A 22767-nucleotide genomic window follows, 5' to 3' on the forward strand; every position below is an offset into this window, starting at 1 on the left:
TAGAATGCATCAGTTAGACCTAATTGATATCTATAGGTCATTTCACCCCAAAACAATGAATTTCACCTTTTTCTCGAGTGCACATGGAAAATTCTCCAGGATAGATCACATCCTGGGCCAATAATCTAGTTTTGGTAAATTTGGAAAGATTGAAATCTATTCAAGCATCTTTCCTGATCACAATGAAGAAGATTAGATGTCAACTACAGGAAAAAAGCTATAAAAACCACAAACATATGGAGGCTAAACAACATGCTTCTGAATAACCAACTGATATGGAAAAAATTAAAAAGGAAATCAAAATATGCAAAGAAAGAAATGAAAATGAAAAGACGACAACCCTAAACCCATGGGATTTCTTAAAAGCAGTGCTAAGAGGGAGGTTCATATCAATACAAGTCTACAGCAACAAATAAGAAAAACATCAAATAAACAACCTAACTTTACGTGTAAAGCAACTAGAAAAAGAAGAACACCAAAGTTAGTAGAAGGAAAGAGATCCTAAATATCAGAGCAGAAAAAACTGAAAAATAAATGAAGGAGGTGATAGCAAAGATCAACAAAACTAAAAGCTGGTTCTTTGAGAAAATAAATAAAATAGAAAGTCTGTTAGCCAGACTCATCAAGAATAAAAGGGAGAAGAATCAAATGAATAAAATTAGAGATGAAAATGGAATAATCACAAAAGACAACACACACAAAGTAAGTGCAAAAGATCATAAGAGACTGCTATAAGCAATTATGGCAATAAAATGGACAACTTGGAAGAAACGGACAAATTCTTAGTAAAGAATAACCTTTCCAAACGGAACCAGGAAGAACTAGAAAATCTTAACAGATCACAAGCATGGAAATCAAAAGGGTAATAAAAAAGTCTTTCAACAAATAAAATTCCAGGACAAGATGGTTTCATTTAGAGAGGAGCTAATACCCATTCTACTCAAACTCTTCCAGAAACTTGCAGAGGAAGGTGAACTCCCAAATTCATTCTATGTAGCCACCATCACCCTAATAGCAAAACCAGACAAAGATGCCACACACACACACACAAAAAAAGAAAACTAAGCGCTAATATCCATGATGAACTAAATGCAGAAATCCTCAGCAAAATTTAGCAAACAGAATCTAAAAACATATTGAAAAGATCATACATCGTGATCACATGGGCTTTATTCCAGCAATGCAAAGATTCTTCAATATTGGTAAATCAGTCAATATGATGCACCATATTAACAAATTGAATGATAAAACCCACATGATGATCTCAATAGATGAAGAGAAAGCCTTTGGTGAAATTCAAATCCATTTATGATAAAAATTCTCCAGAAAGCAGCCATAGAAGGAACATGCTGCTGCTGCTGCTAAGTCAATTCAGTTGTGTCCGACTCTGTGCGACCACATAGATGGCATCAGGCTCCCCCGTCCTTGGGATTCTCCAGGCAAGAACACTGGAGCGGGTTGCCATTTCATGGAAGGAACATACCTCAGTATAATAAAAGCCATATATGACAAACCCCCAGTAAACATTATCCTCAATGGCAAACAATGGAAAGCATTTCCTTTAAAATCAGGAACAGGACAAGGGTGCCCCCCTCTCACCACTACTATTCAACATATTTAGAAGTCCTAGCTATAGCAATCAGACAAGAAAAAGAAATAAAAGGAATCCAGATTGGAAAAGAAGAAGTAAAACTCTCACTGTTTGCAGATGACATGATCCTCTACATAGAAAACCCTAAAGATACCACCAGAAAACTACTATAGCTAATCAATGAATATAGTAAATTGCAGGATATAAACTTAAAACAAAGAAATCCCTTGCATTCCTATACAATAAGAATGAAAAAAACAGAGAAATTAAGGAAACTATCCCATTCACCACTGCAATGAAAAGAAGAAAATACTTAGGAATAAATTTACCTAAAGAATCAAAAGACCTATATATAGAAAACTATAAAACATTGATAAAAAAATCAAAGATGGCACAATAGATGGAGAAATATACCATGTTCATGGATTGGAAGAATCAATATAGTGAACATGAATATACTACCCAAAGCAATCTATAGATTCAATGCAATCCCTCTCAAGCTACAAATGGTATTTTTCACAGAACTAGAACAAATAATTTCACAACTTGTGTGGAAACACAAAAGACCTCGAATAGTGAAGCAGTCTTGAGAAAGTAGAATGGAATGGGAGAAATCAATCTTCCTGACTTCAGACTATACTACAAAGTTACAGTCATCAAGACAGTATGGTACTGGCACAAAGACAGAAATATAGATCAGTTCAGTTTAGTCGTTCAGCCGTGTCTGACTCTTTGCGACCCCATGAATCTCAGCACGCCAGGCCTCCCTGTCCATCACCAACTCCCGGAGTTTACTCAAACTCATGTCCATTGAGTCAGTGATGCCATCCAGCCATCTCATCTTCTGTCGTCCCCTTCTCCTCCTGCCCCCAATCCCTACCAGCATCAGAGTCTTTTCCAATAAGTCAACTCTTTGCATGAGGTGACCAAAGGATTGGAGTTTCAGCTTCAGCATCAGGCCTTCCAATGAACACTCAGGACTGACCTCCTTCAGGATGGACTGCTTGGATCTCCTTGCAGTCCAGGGACTCTCAAGAGTCTTCTCCAACACCACAATTCAAAAGCATAAATTTCTCAGCGCTCAGCTTCCTTCACAGTCCAACTCTCACATCCATACATGACTACTGGAAAAACCATAGCTTTGACCAGACGGACCATTGTTGGCAAAGTAATGTCTCTGCTTTTTAATATGCTATCTAGGTTGGTCATAACTTTCCTTCCAAGGAGTAAGCGTCTTTTAATTTCATGGCTGCAATCACTATCTGCAGTGATTTTGGAGCCCCCAGAAATAAAGTCTGACACTGTTTCCGCTGTCTCCCCATCTATTTTCCATGAAGTGATGGGACCAGATGCCATGATCTTAGTTTTCTGAATGTTGAGCTTTAAGCCAACTTTTTCACTCTCCTCTTTCACTTTCATCAGAGGCTTTTTAGTTCCTCTTCAATTTCTGCCATAAGTGTGGTGTCATCTGCATATCTGAGGTTATTGATATTTCTCCCGGAAATCTTAATTCCATCTTGTGCTTCTTCCAGCCCAGCATTTCTCATGATGTACTCTGCATATAAGTTAAATGAGCAGGGTGACAATATACAATCACTAATTATTAGGGAAATGCAAATCAAAACCACATTGAGATAGCACTTCACACCTGTCATAATGGCTGCAACAAATAGAAGTGGAACAAGTTGGTGCAGGAGTAGGTATGAAGCCATGAAGTACATCTCTTTCCATGGATATATTAGGAATACAACTTCAGACACAGAAGTGCTTGCAGAACACCAGCTGAGAGGGGGCATGAGTACCTGACCACCAGAAATGAATATATAGAACCACACAAAACTCGGTATGATGAAGTAAATAGAGGGAAAACAGGAGAGTTAGTTGGACTGGACCCACCCTTGGTGGGTGGGGGACCTGATGCAGGGGTCTGATCCCCACATTGAGGCAAATGTCTGGGTCAGAGGAGAAACATTTGAGGCTGAGAGTGAAGCAGTTGATCTGTGGCAGTCTAAATGGAATGAGAATCACACAAACAATCCTTGCAGCAACCTTATGTACCTCTTACAGTGACACGGGTCCCCTGGAAGCCGCAGTGGCTGAGAGCTGGAGTGTAGGGATTGTGGAGTAATCCTAGGGTAAGTTCTGCTGTTGACTGTAGGCAAATGTTCTGAGGGGATGTTAGGGAGGCCATTGTGGTGGGAAATGCCTGAGGAGGAAAGCCAAGCAGCCTTTGGGGGCAAGGTGATACTGCTGAGTCATGCATAGAGGGTGGAGCCATCACTGTAGCCTCTCTCTCCCCACAGGCCAGCAATGGCAGCTGAACAATAGAGATGCTGGCCCATCAAGGGCCTGATACCTGGAACAACAGAGAAGGACCCCAGCCAGGGAAACTCTTAAGAGCCTGACACACAGAACACCAGAGTAGGACCCCGGGGGGGGGGGGCCCTTTATGTGCCTTGAACACTGAATAACAGAGAAGGACCCCAGGGAAGGGAACTCTCTAATTGCCTGAATGGCTGGAGCAACGGAGAAGGATTAACCATAGAGGCCTTCTGATCACCAGCTGACAGAGGCTAGGAAAAGACTCTAATAGGGCCGTGGCTCCTGTGGCTGAGGCAGTCCGTGTCCCTGCACACTTGATGCTGACAGGGTCCCCGTGGACCAAGCAGCTTAGCCACATTAATGCTCAATCCTCACTGGGGCAGGGCTTCCATAGTCTGGAAAAAGTCCTGCATCCATGCACACAGGGTCACTTTGGTCATGTCCAACTCTTTGTGACCCTGTGGACTGCAGCCTGCAAGGCTTCTCTGTCTGGGGGATTCTCCAGGCAAGAAGATTGGAGTGGGTTGCCATCCCCTTCTAGAGCACCATATTTTCTGCTGCCCTAGCAGCCAACTACCCTGAGTACCTGGTGCTGCCAGGGACCAGTGACCCAAGCAGCTGCACCACCTCCAAACACGGCACTCACTGGGGCAGATCCAAGTCATCCAGAGCAGCCTCAGAAGCCAGCCCCTGTGGACGATCCTCATGCAGAGGTGAAGATAAAACCACAACTGAATCCCAGGGGCAGTGTGACTAATGAAGAGGACCCAAAACCTTCCCACCAGTTGTACAAGTGGCAGATTAAATCCACACCATCAACTAAGCAGACTCTGTGTCTATGGAATATGTAAAAGAACACCGAGAGCTCTCAAAATAGAAAACGCACTAGTTCTGATATCTGTGGGCATTGGAGGCAAGAACACAGGGGAGTAGGACCAGATTAGAGTCTGAGCTGCCCCCACAGCAGGTTCAGAGACCATCACACTGTTGGAGGGCATCCTAGGGAGGAGAGGTGGACTGTGACTTCCAGCAAGGGAAAGGACGCTGACAGCAGAGGCTAAAGAAAACATTTATTATTCTTTTTAAAAATTAATTAATTTATTTTAATTGGAGGCTAATTACTTTACAATATTTTAGTGGTTTTTGCCATACACTTACATGAATCAGCCATGGGTGTACATGTGTTCCCCATCCTGAACCCCCCTCCCAACTCCCTCCCCATCCTATCCGTCATGGTCATCCCAGTCCACCAGCCCTGAGCACCCTGCCTCATGCATCAAATCTGGACTGGTGCTCTATTTCACATATGATAACATATATGTTTTAATGCTATTCTTTCAAATCATCCCACCATAGCCTTCTTCAACAGAGTCCAAAAGACTATTCTTTACAGCTGTGTCTTTTTTGCTGTCTCACATATAAGGTCATCATTACCATCTTTCTAAATTCCATATATATGTGTGAATATACTGTATTGGTGTTTTTCTTTCTGACTTACTTCGCTCTGTTTAATAGGCTCGTTTCACCCACCTCATTAGAACTGATTCAAATGCATTCTTTTTAGTAGCTGAGTAATATTCCATTGTGTATATGTACTACAGCTTTCTTATCTATCTGTCTGCCAATGAACATCTGGGTTGCTTCCATGTTCTGGATATTGTAAACAGTGCTGCGATAAACAATGGGGTAAACGTGTCTCTTTCAATTCTGGTTTCCTCGGTGTGTATGCCCAGCAGTGGAATTGCTGGGTCATATGGCGGTTCTATTTCTAGTTTTTAAAGGAATTTCCACACTGTTCTCCATAGTGGCTGTACTAATTTGCATTCCCACCAACAGTGTAAGAGGGTTCCCTTTTCTCTGCACCCTCTCCTCATCATTTACTATTTGTAGACTTTTTGATAGCAGCCATTCTGACCTGCACGAGATGGTACCTTATTGTGGTTTTGATTTGCATTTCTCTGATGAGTGATGTTGACCAATTTTCATGTATTTGTTAGTCATCTGTATGTCTTCTTTGGAGATATGTGTGTTTATTTCTTTGGCCCATTTTTTGATTGGGTTGTTTATTTTTCTGGAACTGAGCTGCATGAGCTGCTTGTATATTTCTGATATTAATTCTTTGTCAATTGCTTCGTTTGCTCTTATTTTCTCTGATTCTGAAGGCTGTCTTTTCACCTTGCTTATAGTTTCCTTCACTGTGCAAAAGCTTTTAAGTTTAATTAGGTCCCATTTGTATATTCTTGCTTTTATTTCCATTACTCTGGGAGGTGGGTCATAGAGGATCCTGCTGTGATTTATGTCATAGAGTGTTTTGCCTATGTTTTCCTCTAGAAGTTTTGAAGTTTCTGGTCTTACATTTAGATCCTTAATCCATTTTGAGTTTATTTTTGTGTATGGTGTTAGAAAGTGTTTGTTTCATTCTTTTACAAGAGGTTGACCAGTTTTCCCAGCACCACTTGTTAAAGAGATTGTGTTTTCTCCCTTGTATATTCTTGCCTCCTTTGTCAAAGATAAGGTGACCATAGGTGTGTGGATTTATCTCTGGGCTTTCCATTTTGTTCCATTGATCTATATTTCTTTGTGATGGTACTATACTGTCTTATGACTGTAGTTTTGTAGTATAGTCTAAAGTTAGGCAGGTTGATTCCTCCAGTTCCATTCTTCTTTCTCAAGATTGCTTTGGCTCTTCGAGGTTTTTTGTATTTCCATACAAATTGTGAAGTGATTTGTTCTAGTTCTCTGAAAAATACCATTGGTAGCTTGATAGGGATTGCATTGAATCTATAGATTGCTTTGGATAGTATACTCATTTTCACAATATTGATTCTTGGGATCCGTGAGCATGGTACATTTTTCCATCTATTTGTGTCATCTTTGATTTCTTTCATCAGTATTTTATAGTTTTCTATATATAGGTCTTTTGTTTCTTTAGGTAGATTTATCCCTAAGTATTATATTCTTTTCTTTGCAATTATGAATGGAATTGTTTCTTTAATTTCTCTTTCTGTTTTCTCATTGTTAGTGTATAGGAATGCAAAGAATTTCTGTGTATTAATTTTATATCCTGCCACTTTACTATATTCATTGATTAGCTCTAGTAATTTTCTGGTGGTGTCTTTAGGGTTTTCTATGTAGAGGATCGTGTCATCTGCAAACAGTGAGAGTTTTACTTCTTCTTTTACAATGTGGATTCCTTTTATTTCTTTTGCTTCTCTGATTGTTGTGGCTAAAACTTCCAAAACTGTGTGAATAGTAGTGGTGAGAGTGGGCACCCTTGTCTTGTTCCTGACTTCAGGGGAAATGCTTTCAATTTTTCACCATTGAGGATAATGTTTGCTATGGGTTCATCATATATAGCTTTTATTATGTTGAGGTATGTTCATGCTATGCCTGCTTTCTGGAGGGTTTTTTTTTTTTTTAATCATAAATGGATGTAGAATTTTGTCAAAGGCTTTTTCTGTCAAAGGCTTTACCTATTGAGATAATCATATGGTCTTCATTGCTCAATTTGTTAATATGGTGTGTCACATTAATTGATTTGTGAATCTTGAAGAATCCTTGCATCCCTGGAATAAAGCCCACTTTGTCATGATGTATGATCTTTTTGATATGTTGTTGGACTCTGTTTGCTAGAGTTTTGTTAAGGATTTTTGCATCTATGTTCATCAGTGATATTGGCCTGTAGTTTTCTTTTTTTGTTGCATCTTTGTCTGATGCTGGTATTGGTATTAAGGTGATGGTGGCCTCAGATTGAGTTTGAAAGTTTACCTTGCTCTTCAATTTTCTGGAAGAGTTTGAGTAGGATAGATGTTAGCTCTTCTATAATTTTCAGTAGAATTCACCTGTGAAGCCATCTGTTCCTGGGCTTTTGTTTGTTGGAAGATTTTTGATTACAGTTTTGATTTCCTTGCTTGTGATGGGTCCATCAAGATTTTCTATTTCATCCTGGTTCAGTTTTGAAAAGTTATACTTTTCTAAAAATTTGTCCATTTCTTCCAAGTTGTCCAATTTATTGACATATGGTTGCTGATAGTAGTCTCTTATGATCCTTTGTCTTTCTGTGTTGTCTGTGGTGATTTCTGCATTTTCATTTCTAATTTTGTTGATTTGATTTTTCTCCCTTTTTTCGTTGATGAGTCTGGCTAACAGTTTGTCTATTTTATTTGTCTTCTCTAAGAACCAGGTTTTAGCTTTGTTGATTTTTGCTATGTTCTCCTTTCTTTTTCACTTATTTCTGCCCTGATTTTTATGATTTCTTTTCTCTACTAACCCTGATGTTCTTCATTTCTTCTTTTTCTACTTGCTTTAGGTGTAGAGTTAGGTTTTTTATTTTATTTTTCTCTTGTTCCTTGAGGTAAGCTTGTGCTTCTATGACCCTTCCCCTTAGCACTGCTTTTACCAAAACCCATAGACTTTGGGTTGTTGTGTTTTCATTTTCATTCATTTCTATCCATATTTTGATTTCTTTTTTGACTTCTGTGATTTGTTGGTTATTCAGAAGCATGTTGTTCACCTTCCTTATGTTTGTATTTTTAATAGTTTTTTTTCCCTGTGGTTGACATCTAATCTTCCCTCATTGTGATCAGAAAAGAAGCTTGGAAAGATTTTGATTTTTTTGAAATTACCAAGGCTAGATTTATGGCCCAGGATGTGATTTATCCTAGAGAAGGTTCCCTGTGCACTTAAGTAAAAGGTGAAAATCATTGCTTTGGGCTGAAATGCCCTATAGATATCACTTAGGTCTAACTGGTCCCTTGTATCATTTAAAGTTTGTGTTTCCTTGCTAATTTTCTGCTTAGTTGATCTATCCATAGATGTGAGTGGGGTATTAAAGTCTCCAACTATTATTGTGATACTGTTAATTTCCCCTTTCATACTTGTTAGCATTTGCCTTACATATTGCTCCTATGTTGAGTGCATATATATTTATAATTGTTGTATCTTCTTCTTGGATTGATCCTTTTATCATTGTGTAGTCTCCTTCTTTGTCTCTTTTCACAGCCTTTATTTCAAAGTCTACTTTATCTGACATGAGTATTGCTACTCCTGCTTTCTTTTGGTCTCCATTTGTGTGAAATATCTTTTTCCAGCCCTTCACTTTCAGTCTGTTTGCGTCCCTTGTTTTGAGATTGGTCTCTTGTAGACAGCATATATATGGGTCTTGTTTTTGTATCCATTCAGCCAGTCTTTGTCTTTTGTTTGGGGCATTCAGCCCATTTACATTTAAGGTAATTATTGATAAGTATGACCCTGTTGGCATTTACTTTGTTGTTTTGGGTTCGAGTTTATACACCTTTTCTGTGTTTCTTGTCTAGAGAAGATCCTTTAACATTTGTTGAGGAGCTGATTTGGTGGTGTTGAATTCTCTCAACTTTTTCTTGTCTGTAAAGCTTTTGATTTCTCCTTCATATTTGAATGAGGTCCTTGCTGGGTACAGTAATCTGGGTTGTAGGTTTTTCTCTTCATCACTTAAGTAGTCCTGCCATTCCCTTCTGGCCTGAAGAGTTTCTATTGATACATCAGCTGTTATCCTTATGGGAATCCCTTTGTTTGTTATTTGTTTTTTTCCCCCTTGCTGCTTTTAATATTTGCTCTTTGTGTTTGATCTTTGTTAATTTGATTAATATGTGTCTTGGGGTGTTTCACCTTGGGTTTATCCTGTTTGGGACTCTCTGGGTTTCTTGGACTTGGGTGGCTATTTCCTTCCCCATTTTGGGGAAGTTTTCAGCTATTATCTCCTCGAGTATTTTCTCATGGCCTTTCTTTTTGTCTTCTTTTTCTGGGACTCCTGTGATTTGAATGTTCGTGTGTTTAACATTGTCCCAGAGGTCTCTGATGTTGGCCTCATTTCTTTTAATTCTTTTTTCTTTTTTCCTCTCTGCTTCATTTATTTCCACTCTTCTGTCTTCCACCTCACTTATTCTATCTTCTGCCTCAGTTATTCTAATGTTGGTTCCCCCCAGAGTGTTTTTGATCTGAGTTATTGCATTATTCATTACTGACTGACTCTTTTTTATTTCTTCTGTGTCCTTATTAAACATTTCTTGCATCTTCTCAATTCTTGTCTCTGGCCTATTTATCTGTAACTCCATTTTGTTTTCAAGATTTTGGATCATCTTTACTATGATTATTCTGAATTCTTTTTCAGGTAGACTCCCTATTTCCTCCTTTTTGGTTTGGTGGGCATTTATCATGTTCATTTACCTGCTGAATATTTCTATGCCTTTTCATCTTGTTTAGATTGCTGTGTTTGGGGTGGCCTTTCTGTGTGCTGGAAGTTTGTGTTTTCTCTTTATTGTGGATCTTGCTCTCTGTGGGTGGGGTTGGACGAATGACTTGCCAAGGTTTCCTGGTTAGGGAAGCTTGCTTCAGTGTTCTGGTGGGTGGAGCTGGATCTCTTCTCTCTGGAGTGCAATGAAGTGTCCAGTAGTGAGTTTTGAGGTGTTTATGGGTTTGGTGTGACTTTCGGCTGCTTGTATCTAATGCTCAGGGTTATGTTCCTGCTTTGTTGGAGAATTAGCTTGGTATGTCTCTCTCTGAAACATGTTGGATCTTGGGTGTAGCTTGGTTTCAGTGTAGGTATAGAGGCTTTTGGATGAGCTCTTGTCACTTAATGTTCCCCGGAGTCAGGGGTTTTCTGGTGTTCTCACGTTTTGGATTTAAGCCTCCTGCCTTTGCCTTGCAGTCTTATTCTTACAATATCCTCAAGTCTTCTCCATCCATACTGCACTAATGATAAAACATCTAGGCTAATGGTGAAAAGATTCTCCACAGTGAGGGACACCTTGAGAGGTTCAGAGTTACATGGAGAAGAGAAGAGTGAGGAGGGAGATAGAGGTGACCAGGAGGAGAAGAGGGGGAATCAAAAGGGGAGAGAGTAATGTAGCAAGTAATTAATTCTCTATGTGCTCTTCACAGTCTGTAACTCGGAGAGAGGTTCACAGAGTTGCATAGAGAAGAGAAGAAGGAGGAAGGAGATAGAGGTGACCAGGAGGAGCAGAGGCAGAGTCAAAAGGAGAGAGACAGATCTAGCCAGTAATCAGTTCCCTAAGTGTTCTCCACATTCGGAACACCCAAAGAGATTCACAGAGTTGGGTAGAGAAGAGCAGGGAGAGGTAGGTAATAGAGGTGACCTGGGCGAGAAAAAGGAGAGTCAAAAGGGGGAGAGAGCTATCAAGCCAGTAATCACACTCCTAAGTAAAAATGAGTACTGAATATTGATTCTTAAAGTTCAAAATTTATAGCAAATACCAAAAATCTAAGATCAAAAATCTAGAGTAGAGGTTAGACTCTCAAAAATGCAATATTAAAAAAATCACAAAAATTATTAAAAAATATGAAATTTGCTTTAGGAATAGGGTATTTTTTTTTGGCAAGGTAGTAGTAGGTTATAAAAATGAAAACTAAAGGAATATTAAAAAACTTAAAAATAAAAGTAAATTAAAAAAACAATAATAATAAAATATATGTAGAAATTTCTCTGGAGCTGTTGAGGGCAGTGTGGGGTCACTTCAGTTTCAGATAGTTCCTTGTTGCAGCTTATACTTCTCAAAATCTATAGGCCCCTTCCAATATAATCAGTGCAAACTACAGGGTTTTTATCGTTGCACCTGCCACTTCCAAAGCAGTTCCCTCTTCTTTGTTTATTTTGGCTTCCTCTGTTTGCAAGTCTCTTCAGTGTCTAATTTCTGCCCTGACACAAGGGGGTGAGGGTGGTCATTTATTTAGGCTCACTTGTTCAGTTGTGCTGTGGGGAGGGAGGAACACTGAAAGCAAATATCACTGGTGTGTGTGGGGGAGTGCTTGCAGTGTCTGGGCCACACTGGTTTTGCCCCCACTCATGCCATGTGTGCTCTCCCAGTCTACACTTCTAAAGTTCCAGGTTGCTCTGCAGGGGAACTATCCTAAGCAGGCCCTGGCTTTCGTGTACTTCTCAGGTCTAAGCCACTGAGGTTGAAGTTCTCAGGTACTCCACAAAGGTACAGACTTGGTTGCACCTCCGTTTTGTGCCCTGCCCAGGTCCCAGCAGCTCAGGTGACCAGGTGCTTGGTAAGTGAACTCTCCCCAGGTGGGCGGTGCGTCTTATCAGCTCCCTGGTTCCAGCTCCTCGGTTTGCTGGTTGCGCAGTGGGAATGCCATCTCAGGTGTGCTGTGTGTCTCCTCTGGTTAGCTGATCTCTAATTTTGGCCCTCCTGGTGGATGTCAACCGTCCATGATCCCAGGAATACTAGGATCGCAACTGGGAGCCTGCTCAAAGTTTGGTGGAGGATGCCATCTCTGGGGCTGAGATTGCCCTTAACCTTCCAGCTCTGGTTGTCGCTTGTCTGCCTCTCTGCCTCCAGCATGGGGCAGGGCCCATCTGCAGCCGGCTATCTTTCCTCTGATATTCGCTCGGTCCTTTGTTCTGTGAGCCAGTAATCAGTTCCCTAAGTATTCTCCATAGCCCGGAACACCCAAAGAGATTCACAGAGTTGGGTAGAGAAGAGCAGTGGGAGGGAGGTGAGAGAGGTGACCTCCTTTTGAAGAGAATGGGCTGCCTTTCTGGGTGCCTGGTGTCCTCCGCCAGTGTTCAGAAATTGTTTTGTGGAATTTGCTCACCATTCAAATGGTCTTTTGATGAATCTGTGGGGAATCAAGTGGTCTCCCTGTCCTATTCCTCCACCATCTTAGGACTGCCAAAATATTTATTATTCTTAAATTTTGATTGCTCTGTAGTTTCTTTTGGATTTTTGGATTTTGTTTTGTTTTCATTTCTTTCCCTCCCTCCCCCATTGTCAATTTTATTAGTACTATTAAATCTAAACTTTTGGGATTTTTTAAAATCATACTTTTTATTTCTGTTAAAAACTTCTGCCTTTACATTGGCCTTTTGCAGTTCTGTGGAGTTTTCATTTTTTGTTTCTTTTTTTTCTTTCCTCTCATAAAATTTTAAATTTAAGAAAATGTAATATAACTTTTAAAATTTAAAATACATTAAAATTTATTAGTTTTTTCTACCTTTATTGTTTGCTCTTCCTTCTGTTCATTTCTCCTTGCAGCTAATCTTTAATATATATAACTCTTCTTTTTCTACCTCTACTTACATTTCCATTTCTATTCTTTTTTTTTCTTTCTGTTTTTCCTTTCTTTTTCTCACTATATTCATTAGTTTTGTTTTCATTGCTTTATTCCCCAGTTGGCACCTTGATTTAGTTTTGTTTTCCAGCTTGTGCTTTAGTTCAGTTCAGTTCAGTTGCTCAGTTGTGTCCTATTCTTTGTGACCCCATGGACTGCAGCATGCCAGGCTTCCCTGTCCATCACCAACTCCCAGAGTTTACTCAATCTCATGTCCATCGAGTTGGTAATGCCATCTGACCATCTCATTCTCTGTTGCCCCCTACTCCTCCTGTCCTCAATCTTTCCCAGTATCAGGATCTTTTCCAATGAGTTCATTCTTCGTGTCAGATAGCCAAAGTATTGGAGCTTCAGTTTCAGCATCAGTCCATCCAACTGAATATTCAGGACTGATTTCCTTGAGGACTGACTAGTTTGATCTCCTTGCAGTCCGAGGGACTCTCAAGAGTCTTCTCCTACACCATAGTTCAAAAGCATCAATAGTTCAGTGCTTGGCTTTCTTTATAGTCCAACTCTCATATCCATACATGACTACTGGATAAATCATAGCTTTGACTAGACGGACCTTTGCTGGCAAAGTAACGTCTCTGCTTTTTAATATGTCTAAGTTGGCCATAGGTTTTTTTCCAAGGAGTAAGCATCTTTTAATTTCATGGCTTCAGTCACCATCTGCAATGATTTTGGAGTCCCCCAAAATAAAGTCTCTCACTGTTTCCCTTGTTTCCCCACCTATTTGCCATGAAGTGATGGGACCAGATGCCATGATTTTAATTTTCTGAATGTTGAGTTTTAAGCCAACTTTTTCACTCTCCTCTTAAACTCTTATCAAGTGGCTCTTTAGATCTTCTTCACTTTCTGCAATAAGGATGGTGTAATCTGCATATCTGAGGTTACTGATATTTCTTCCAGCAATCTTGATTCCAGCTTGTGCTTCATCCAGAACAGCAGTGGCTTAGTTAGTTTTGTTTTTAACTGGTGGATATCACTTTTGGCTTTCTTTGTTCACCAGATCAATCTATTATACTTTATTTTTGTTGGGCTCTTTTGATTATGCTGATGGGCATTTATGTATGTATGTATATTCCATTATTTTAATTATTCTTTGCCTGATTTTGTAATTGCCATTTGTCTCTTATTTTTGGCTATTTGTTTTAATCCCATTTAATGCCATAATAAACCACCTGTGGAAATCTTGTTCATGGCCAGAATTCAAGCTCCGAGACTTAGGAGTGGGTGCACTGACTCTACAATCCTACACTACCAGAGAACTCCTAACCCTCGCTAGTAGCAAATACTGAGAACTCCCACGAAGGGAACCATGTGTATACAAGACCTGACATCACCCAGCTGCCAGTAGCACCCTGTGCAGGACGTCTCATCCAAACAACAAAGAAGGCAAAAGTACAAAACCGATCTTCAACACAATATTACTACCTCAATCAGCCCTGCCCATCAGAGGAAAAGAAAAAACTCACCTGCTCCCCATGGAATGCAGGCACAAGTCAAACTCTACACAAACCTTACACAAACCACTGGACCAACATTATGACAGCAAAAAGCAAAAGGAGGAAAGAATTCTACCCTGAAGCCTGAGAAAAGGAGGTCTCAAACACAGTAAGTTAAAAAAATAATGAAAATGCAGAGAAATACTGCATGAATGAAGGAATAAACTACAAACACACAAGTCAAAATAAATGAAGAGGAGATAGGAAAACTACCTGAAAAAATAATTCAGAATAACGACAGTAAAGATGATCCAAAACCTTGAAAATAGTATGGAGAAATGCAAGAATCAATTAACAAAGACCTAGGAAAATTACGGAGGAGCACTGTAGGCTATAGTTCACGAGGTCGCAAAGAGTCAGACATGACTGAGCAACTTAACTTAGCCTAACTTAACTCGCCCTGGGGAAAAGGAAAAGCCAGGAGGCCCTCGTGCGCAGAGCAGGGAGGTCTTCTCTGGTGCAGAGACCCCTGCCAGGGCCGTGGGCCAGAAGCTTCTCTCTCCATGCACGTTGGGAGCTTCAGATAGTGCTGCGGGCAGGGTGGGACAGTGTGGGACTTCAGCGCTCCCACTCCAGGTCCCAGGGAGCAGGCCTGCTGCTCTCTGTCCTGTGTAGACACGGACTCCAGACCCCGGCTTTGTCACCAGCAGAGGAGACTTTCATCTCAGGCCAGGTGACCGTGCTTCTCCCAGCTCTGTGGGGCGTCCCACGGGGCCAGCACAGACTGGCCAGTTCCCTCACCCTGCACTTGACGCCCCGCACGTCTTTACATGAAAGGCGGCTTGTTCTGCACTAATTGCAGGTGAGGATGCTGCGGCACGTTGCTAATCTCCGCCAGGCCTGGTCTTTCAAGCTCGCTCTCCCATTCTCCTCCTCCCACTGTCTAGGTGACGCTCTGTACCTAGTCCCCCAGGTTCTGATGGCTCACGTCACAGAAACTGGCTCCCAGACGGCACCCCTCCCCTTGGGGCTAAGTTAGGTCTGTGATTCTAAAGCACTCCCTCTCTTTCCCGGACGAGCAGCCCGGCGGGGCACCCTCTGGTCAGGTACAGCCCCCACCCTCCTGCGCCTTCGGAGGTCAGGGGGTCCTCACGGCTGTGGGTCTGCTGCCTGCAGGGGCCAGGGGGTCCTCATGGCTGTGGGTCTGCTGCCTGCAGGGGCCATGTGTCTCCCCATACAGGAGCCCGACCGGGAGGCAGGGTAACGGAAGACAGGCCTGGTGGGCTGGGGGCCAGCCCTGAGTAGCCAGTGATTAAAACAGGAGAGAAGGAAAATGTGGGCTAAGAGTCTTCTTAATTTGGCATGGCTAGCTGTCAGTTTTAAAGGTTAAATAGATATTTGACAAATAGAGCATCTGTGTTCCTGTTAATGGACTTAGGACACTGGGGTGATTCAGTATCTCAAGCTAACTCAGTCCAAAGCAGGAACTCCTAAGAAGATAATACTTCCTCAGATCTCAGTGATGCTTTATTGTGACTGTGCTGCTAAGTACAGGTATCATCTTGATTTTACACACTTTCATCAGCCTTTTTGGAGAAGGAAATGGCAACCCACTCCAGTATTCTTGCCTGGAGAATCCCACAGACAAAGGAGGCTGGTGGGCTACAGTCCATGGGATCGCAAAGAGTCAGACATGTCTGAGCGACTAACACACATACAACTTAACTTAAGGAGAATTAAAGAATAAACATACAGAGATAAACAACACAGTTACTGAAATTAAAAATACTCTAGAAGGAGTTGATAGCAGAATATATGAAGGAGAAGAATGGATCAGTGAGCTGGTAGATAAAGTGGTGGGAATAACTGCTGATGAGTAGAATAAAGTAAAAAGTTGAAAAGAACTGAGGATAGTCTCAGGGTCTTTTGGGACAAGATTAAAACCACCAGCATTCGAATTATAGGGGTCCCAGAACAGGAAGAGGAAAAGAAAGTGTATGAGAAAATATTTGAAGAGATTATAGTTGAAAATTTCCCCAAGATAGAAAAGGAAATGGTCAAGAGTCCCACACAGGATAAACCCAAGGAGAAACATGCCAAGACACATACTAATTTAATTAACAAAGATTACACACAAAGAAAGAATATTAAAAGCAGCAAGGGAAAAGGAACAAGTATCAAAGGAAACCCCATACACTTAACAGCTGGTCATTCAGCAGCAACTCTGCAAGCCAGAAGGAATGGCAGGATATATTTAAAGTACTGAAAGGGAAAAATTTACAATTATGATTACTCTACCTAGCAGGGATCTCATTCAAAATTGATGGAGAAGTCCAAAGCTTTACAGACAAGCAAAAGTTGAGAGTTCAGTACCACCAAACCAGCTTTACAACAAATGTTAAAGGGACTTACATGGTCAGGAAACACAAGAGAAGGAAAAGGTCTACAGAAACAAACCCCAAACAATTAAGAAAATGGCAATAGAAGAATATATATCAATAATTACTGTAAATGTAAATGGATAAAATGCTCCAACCAAAAAGCACAGACTGGCTGAATGGATACAAAAATAAGACCCATATATATGCTATCTACAAGAAACCCACTTCAGATCTAAGGACACATATATACTGAATGTGAGTGGATGGAAAAATATATTCCATGTGAATTGAAATCAAAAGAAACCTGGAGTAGCAATCTGCATATAAGACAAACAGTCCTTAAAATAAAGACTATTACAAGAAATAAGGAGGGACACTACATAATGATCAAGGAATCAATCCAAGAGGAAGACATAACAATTGTAAATATCTATGCACCCAACATATGAGAACCTCAATACATAAGACAAACACTAACAGACATAGGGGAAATTGACAGTAACACAATAATAGTAGGAGACTTTACCACTTCACTTACACTGATGGAGAGATCATCAATACAGAAAATTAATAAGAAAGCATAAGTCTTAAATGATATATTAGACAATATGGATCTCATTGATATCTTTAGGATATTGCATCCAAATGCAGAAGAAACACCTTCTCAAGTGCATATGGAGCATTCTCCAGGAGAGATCTCATCTTGGGTCACAAACCAAACCTCAGTAAATTTAAGAAAATTGAAATCATATCAAGTGTCTTTTCTGTCCACAATGCTGTGAGATTCAATATCAATTACAAGGAAAAAAAACTATAAAAAAACACAAAAACATGGAGATTAAAAAATACATTTCTAAATAACTAACAAATTACTGAAGAAATAAAAAGGGAAATCAAAATATTCCTAAAAATGAAAGACAATGAAAACATGACAACTCAAAAACTATGCGATGCAGTAAAAGCAGTTCTAAGAGGGAAGTTTATAGCAATACAGTCCTACCTCAAGAAACAAGAAAAACATTAAACAGATAATTTTACGCCTAAAACAACAACACAAAAAACACAAAAGAACAACAACAACAAAATGCTCTGAAATTAGCAGAAGGAAAGAATTCATAAAGATCAGAGCAGAAATAAGTGAAAAAGAAATGAAAGAAACAGTCATAAAGCTTAATAAAACTAAAAGCTCGTTCTTTGAGAAGATAAGCAAAATTGACAAACTTTTAGCCAGACTCATCAAGAAAGAAGAGACAAGAATCAGATCAACAAAATTAGAAATGAAAAACAAGAGTTACAACAGACAATACAGAAATACAAAGGATTATAAGAGACTATTATGAGCAAATATATGGTAATAAAATGGATAACCCGGAAGAAATGGACAGATTCTTAGAAAAGTTCAATCTTCCAACACTGAACCAGGAAGAAATAGAAATCATGAACAATTCAACTACAAGCACTGAAATTGAAACTGATAAAAAAAAACAAACAAACAAACAAACAAAAAAAACTCCCCAAAAACAAAAGCCCAGGACCAGATGGCTTCACAGGTGAATTCTATCAAACATTTAAAGAAGAGCTAATACCTATCCTTTTAAAACTTTTTAAAAATATTACAGAGGAAGGAAGACTTCCAAACTCATTCTATGAGGCCACCATCACCCTGATGCCCAAATCAGACAAAGAAAACACAAAAAGGAAAACTACAGGCCAATATCACTGATATACATAGATGAAAATATCCTCAACAAAACCCTGGCAAATAGAATTCAACAACACATTAAAAAGCTCAGACACCATGATCAAGTTGGGATTGTTCCAGGGATGCAAGAATTCTTCAATATACGCAAATCAATAAATGTGCAACACTGTATTAAGAAATTGAAAGATAAAACTCATAGGATCAACTCAATAGATGCAGAAGGAGTCTTTGACAAAATTTAGCACCAATTTATGATTAAAATTCTTCACAAAATAGGCATAGGAGAAACTTACCTCAGTAGAGTAGGCCATATGTGATAAACTGACAGCAGACATTCTCAATGTTGAAAAACTGAAAGCATTCCCTCTAGAATCAGGAACAAGACAACAGTGTCCACTCTCATCACAATTATTCAACATAGTTTTGGAAGTCCTAGCTATGTCAATCAGAGAAGAAAAATAAATAAAAGGAATCCAGATTGGAAAAGAAGAATAAAGTTCTCACTGTTGGCAGATAACATGATACTATAGATAGAAAACCCCAAAGGCACCATCAGAAAGTTATTAGAGCTAATCAATGAATTTAACAAAGTCACAGGATACAAAATTAATACCCAGAAATCACCTGCATTCCTATATACTAATAATGAAAAATCAGAAAGGGAAATTAAGGAATCAATCCCATTCACCTTTGCAGCAAAAGGAATAAAATATCTAGGAATAATCCCACCTAAGGAGACAAAAGAACTGTATATAGAAAATTACAAGATACTGATGAAAGAAATTAAAGATGACATAAACAGATGGAGAGCTATTCTGTGTTCCTGGGTAGGAAGAATCAATATTGTTGAAGATGACTATACTACCAAATGCAATCTACAGATTTAATGTGATCCCTATCGAATTATCAGTGACATTTTTTACAGAACTAAAGCAAAAAATTTCACAGTTCATATGGAGACACAAAAGACCCCAAATAGCCAAAGCAGTCTTGAGAAAGAAGAATGGAGCTGGAGGAATCAACCTTCCTGACTTCAGACTATACTATAAAGCTTCAGTCATCAAGAGAGTATGGTACTGGCACAAAAACAGAAATATAGACCAATGGAACAAGATAGAAAGCCCAGAAACAAACCCACACATCTATGGGTACCTTATTTTTGACAGGAAGCAAGAATATATATATATACTGGAGAAGGCAGTGGCAACCCACTCCATTACTCTTGCCTGGAGGATCTCAGAGACGGCGGAGCCTGGTGGGCTGCCGTCTATGGGGTCGCACAGAGTCAGACACGACTGAAGCAACTTAGCAGCAGCAGCAAGAATATATAATGGGAAAAACCTCTTCAATAAGTGGTGCTGGAAAAACTGGACAGCTAAATGTTAAAAAATGAAATTAGAAAACTTCCTAACACCATACACAAATATACACTCAAAATGGATTAAAGGCCTATATATAAGACCAGAAACTGTAAAACTCCTAGAGGAAAACATAGGCAGAACACTCGATGACATAAATCAAAACAAGATGCTCTATGACCCTCCTCTTAGAGTAATGGAAATAAAAACAAAAATAAACAAGTGGGACCTCATTAAACTTAGAAGTTTTTGCACAGCACAGGAAACTATAAGCAAGGTGAAAAGACAATCCTCAGAATGGAAGAAAATAGTAACAAATGAAAAAACTCACAAAGGATTAATTATCAAAATATACAAGCAACTCATACAAATCAACACCAGAAAAACAACCTGATCAAAAAGTGGGAAAAAGACTGAAACAGACATTTCTCCAAAGAAGACATGTAAGAAGATGGCTAACAAACACAAGAAAAATGCTCAGCATTGCTCATTATTAGAGAAATGCAAATCAAAACTACAATGAGGTATCACCTCATACCAGTCAGAATGGCCATCATCAAAATGTCTACAAACAATAGATGCTGGAGAGGGTGTGGAGAAAAGGGAACCCTCTTGCACTGTTGGTTGCAATGTAAATTGATACAGCCACTATGGAAGATGGTATGGAGATTTCTTGAAAAATAGGAATAAAACAACCATATGACCCAGCAATCCCACTCCTAGTCATATACCCTGAGGAAACCAAAATTGAAAAAGACACATGTATCCCAATGTTCATTGCAGCAATATTTACAATAGCTAGAACATGGAAGCAACCTAGATGTCCATTGACAAATGAATGAGTAAAGATGCTGTGGTACATATACAGATGGAATATTACACAACCATGAAAAGGAAAACATTTGAATTAGTTTTAACAAGGTGGATGAACCTAGAACCTATTATTCAGAGTGAAGTAAGTGAGAAAAAGAAAGATAAATATTATATATAACACAAGACCAGAAGCTGACTGTGGCTCAGATTATGAACTCCTTATTGCCAAGTTGAGACTTAAAATTAAAACAGTAGGGAAAACCACTAGGCCATTCATGTATGACCTAAATCAAATACCTTGTGATTATACAGGGAAGTGAAAGATAGAATCAAGGGATTATATCTGATAGAGTGCCTGAAGAACTATGGACAGAGTTTCGTGATCAAATGAACATTCTTCATGAATATTGTACAGGCGGTGGTGATCAAAACCATCCCCAAGAAGAAGAAATATAAAAAAGCAAAATGATTGTCTGAGGAGGCCAGACAAATAGTTGAGAAAAGAAGAGAAGCAAAAGGCAAAGGAGAAAAGGAAAGATGTACCCGTATGAATGCAGAGTTCCAAAGAATAGCAAGGAGAGATAAGAAAGCCTTTCTAACGGGACAATGCAAAAAAAATAGAGGAAAACCATAGAATTGGAAAGACAAGAGATCTATTCAAAGAAATTAGAGCATTGGGGGAATATTTCATGCATAGATGGGCACCATCCTATGAGCTGGAGGAAGAGCCATCATGGGCCTGGTAATCTCAGTTCACTGCCCCCACAACAAAACCTCAATTCCATGAGTGGGAACTGTTTGGAAAAATGGAGTTTCCCCCACTCCCCTACTGCAGTCATTCAGCAACAGGTAGTTGGGGGCAGGATAAGAAACACTGATGTTCAGCTCCTCCAAGGAAGAAAGCCCTCTAGCAGGGAGTTGGGGAAAGGGAGCCCTGGGTTCTTGGCTGCAAGTATTCTGGAGTGGAGTCTTTGTTTTGCTGAGCTTGGTGAAGGGAGGAAGGGAACTGCCTAGGTTGAAACAACACAGATGCCCTAACCAAACTTTTGTAAATTTTCTTGAATATATAATTCTTCATTTGCTTTTTGTCCTTAAGACTGTTTTTAGAGGCTTTACATGAATATAGTTTTAAAAATAATCTGCATTATTTTTACTAGGAAGCAGTTTAGTGGAGTATCTCATGCTGTTGTATTGGAACTGACCTTGAGAATCATTATCTTCACTGACTTGACCTGTATCCCACATTTATGTCCATTTTTTACTTCAGACAGTTTCCAGACAATAGGGAGAAAAGCTGTGGGGGTCCCACCCAGTTAAGGGAACTTGCATACAGAGCTGTACTCTTTGAAGCTGTTAAAGATGCAATTCTTTTTCCTGCTATAAAACTTTAGACATGTGGCAATTCAGCTGTAACACATGAGACCACACAAGTGACTCCCAAAGAATCTAGAGAAGGCAATGCTATATCCATGAGATGTTATTATCAATTTAGGGGAGCTAATCATATATTCTAAGTGGATTCCAACAAGAATCGATAGTGCTGAAATCACTGGGACATGAAACATTATCCTGAATTTCCACATTACCCAGGCATAACTGTAACACTTCTATTTCAAATCAAACCAAATCAAAACAAACAAACAAAACCAACTAAAATGAAAGTAAACAAAACTCTTTTGTGACAATGCTATTCCCAAGTCAGAAATCTGCATCTACTCCTCACAGAGCCTTCCTGCACTAAAGAAAACCATTCAAACCTCTTAAGTAAAAAAGGAAACCCTTCCTATTTTCTGAACTTCACTGGCATTTTAGCTTTTGTTTGTTTTGTTTTGATTTTGTATTTCTCTCTGAAGAAGATTGCTTCATTACGTTTCTTTAGAATCTTTCCTTGGGAAACACCTCATTTGTTAAAAGTAATTCTTCCATTTGTCAAATACTTACATTGCTGCAGGTGCTGGCCTCATTCATTCCCAAATGTTTATTCATGAACTGGTATAACAAGCACTGTTGTAGATACTGGGAACACAAGACTGCCGTGGCT

This window comes from Cervus canadensis, chromosome 15 (genome assembly GCF_019320065.1).
Source record: "Cervus canadensis isolate Bull #8, Minnesota chromosome 15, ASM1932006v1, whole genome shotgun sequence".
Lineage (NCBI taxonomy): Eukaryota > Metazoa > Chordata > Mammalia > Artiodactyla > Cervidae > Cervus > Cervus canadensis.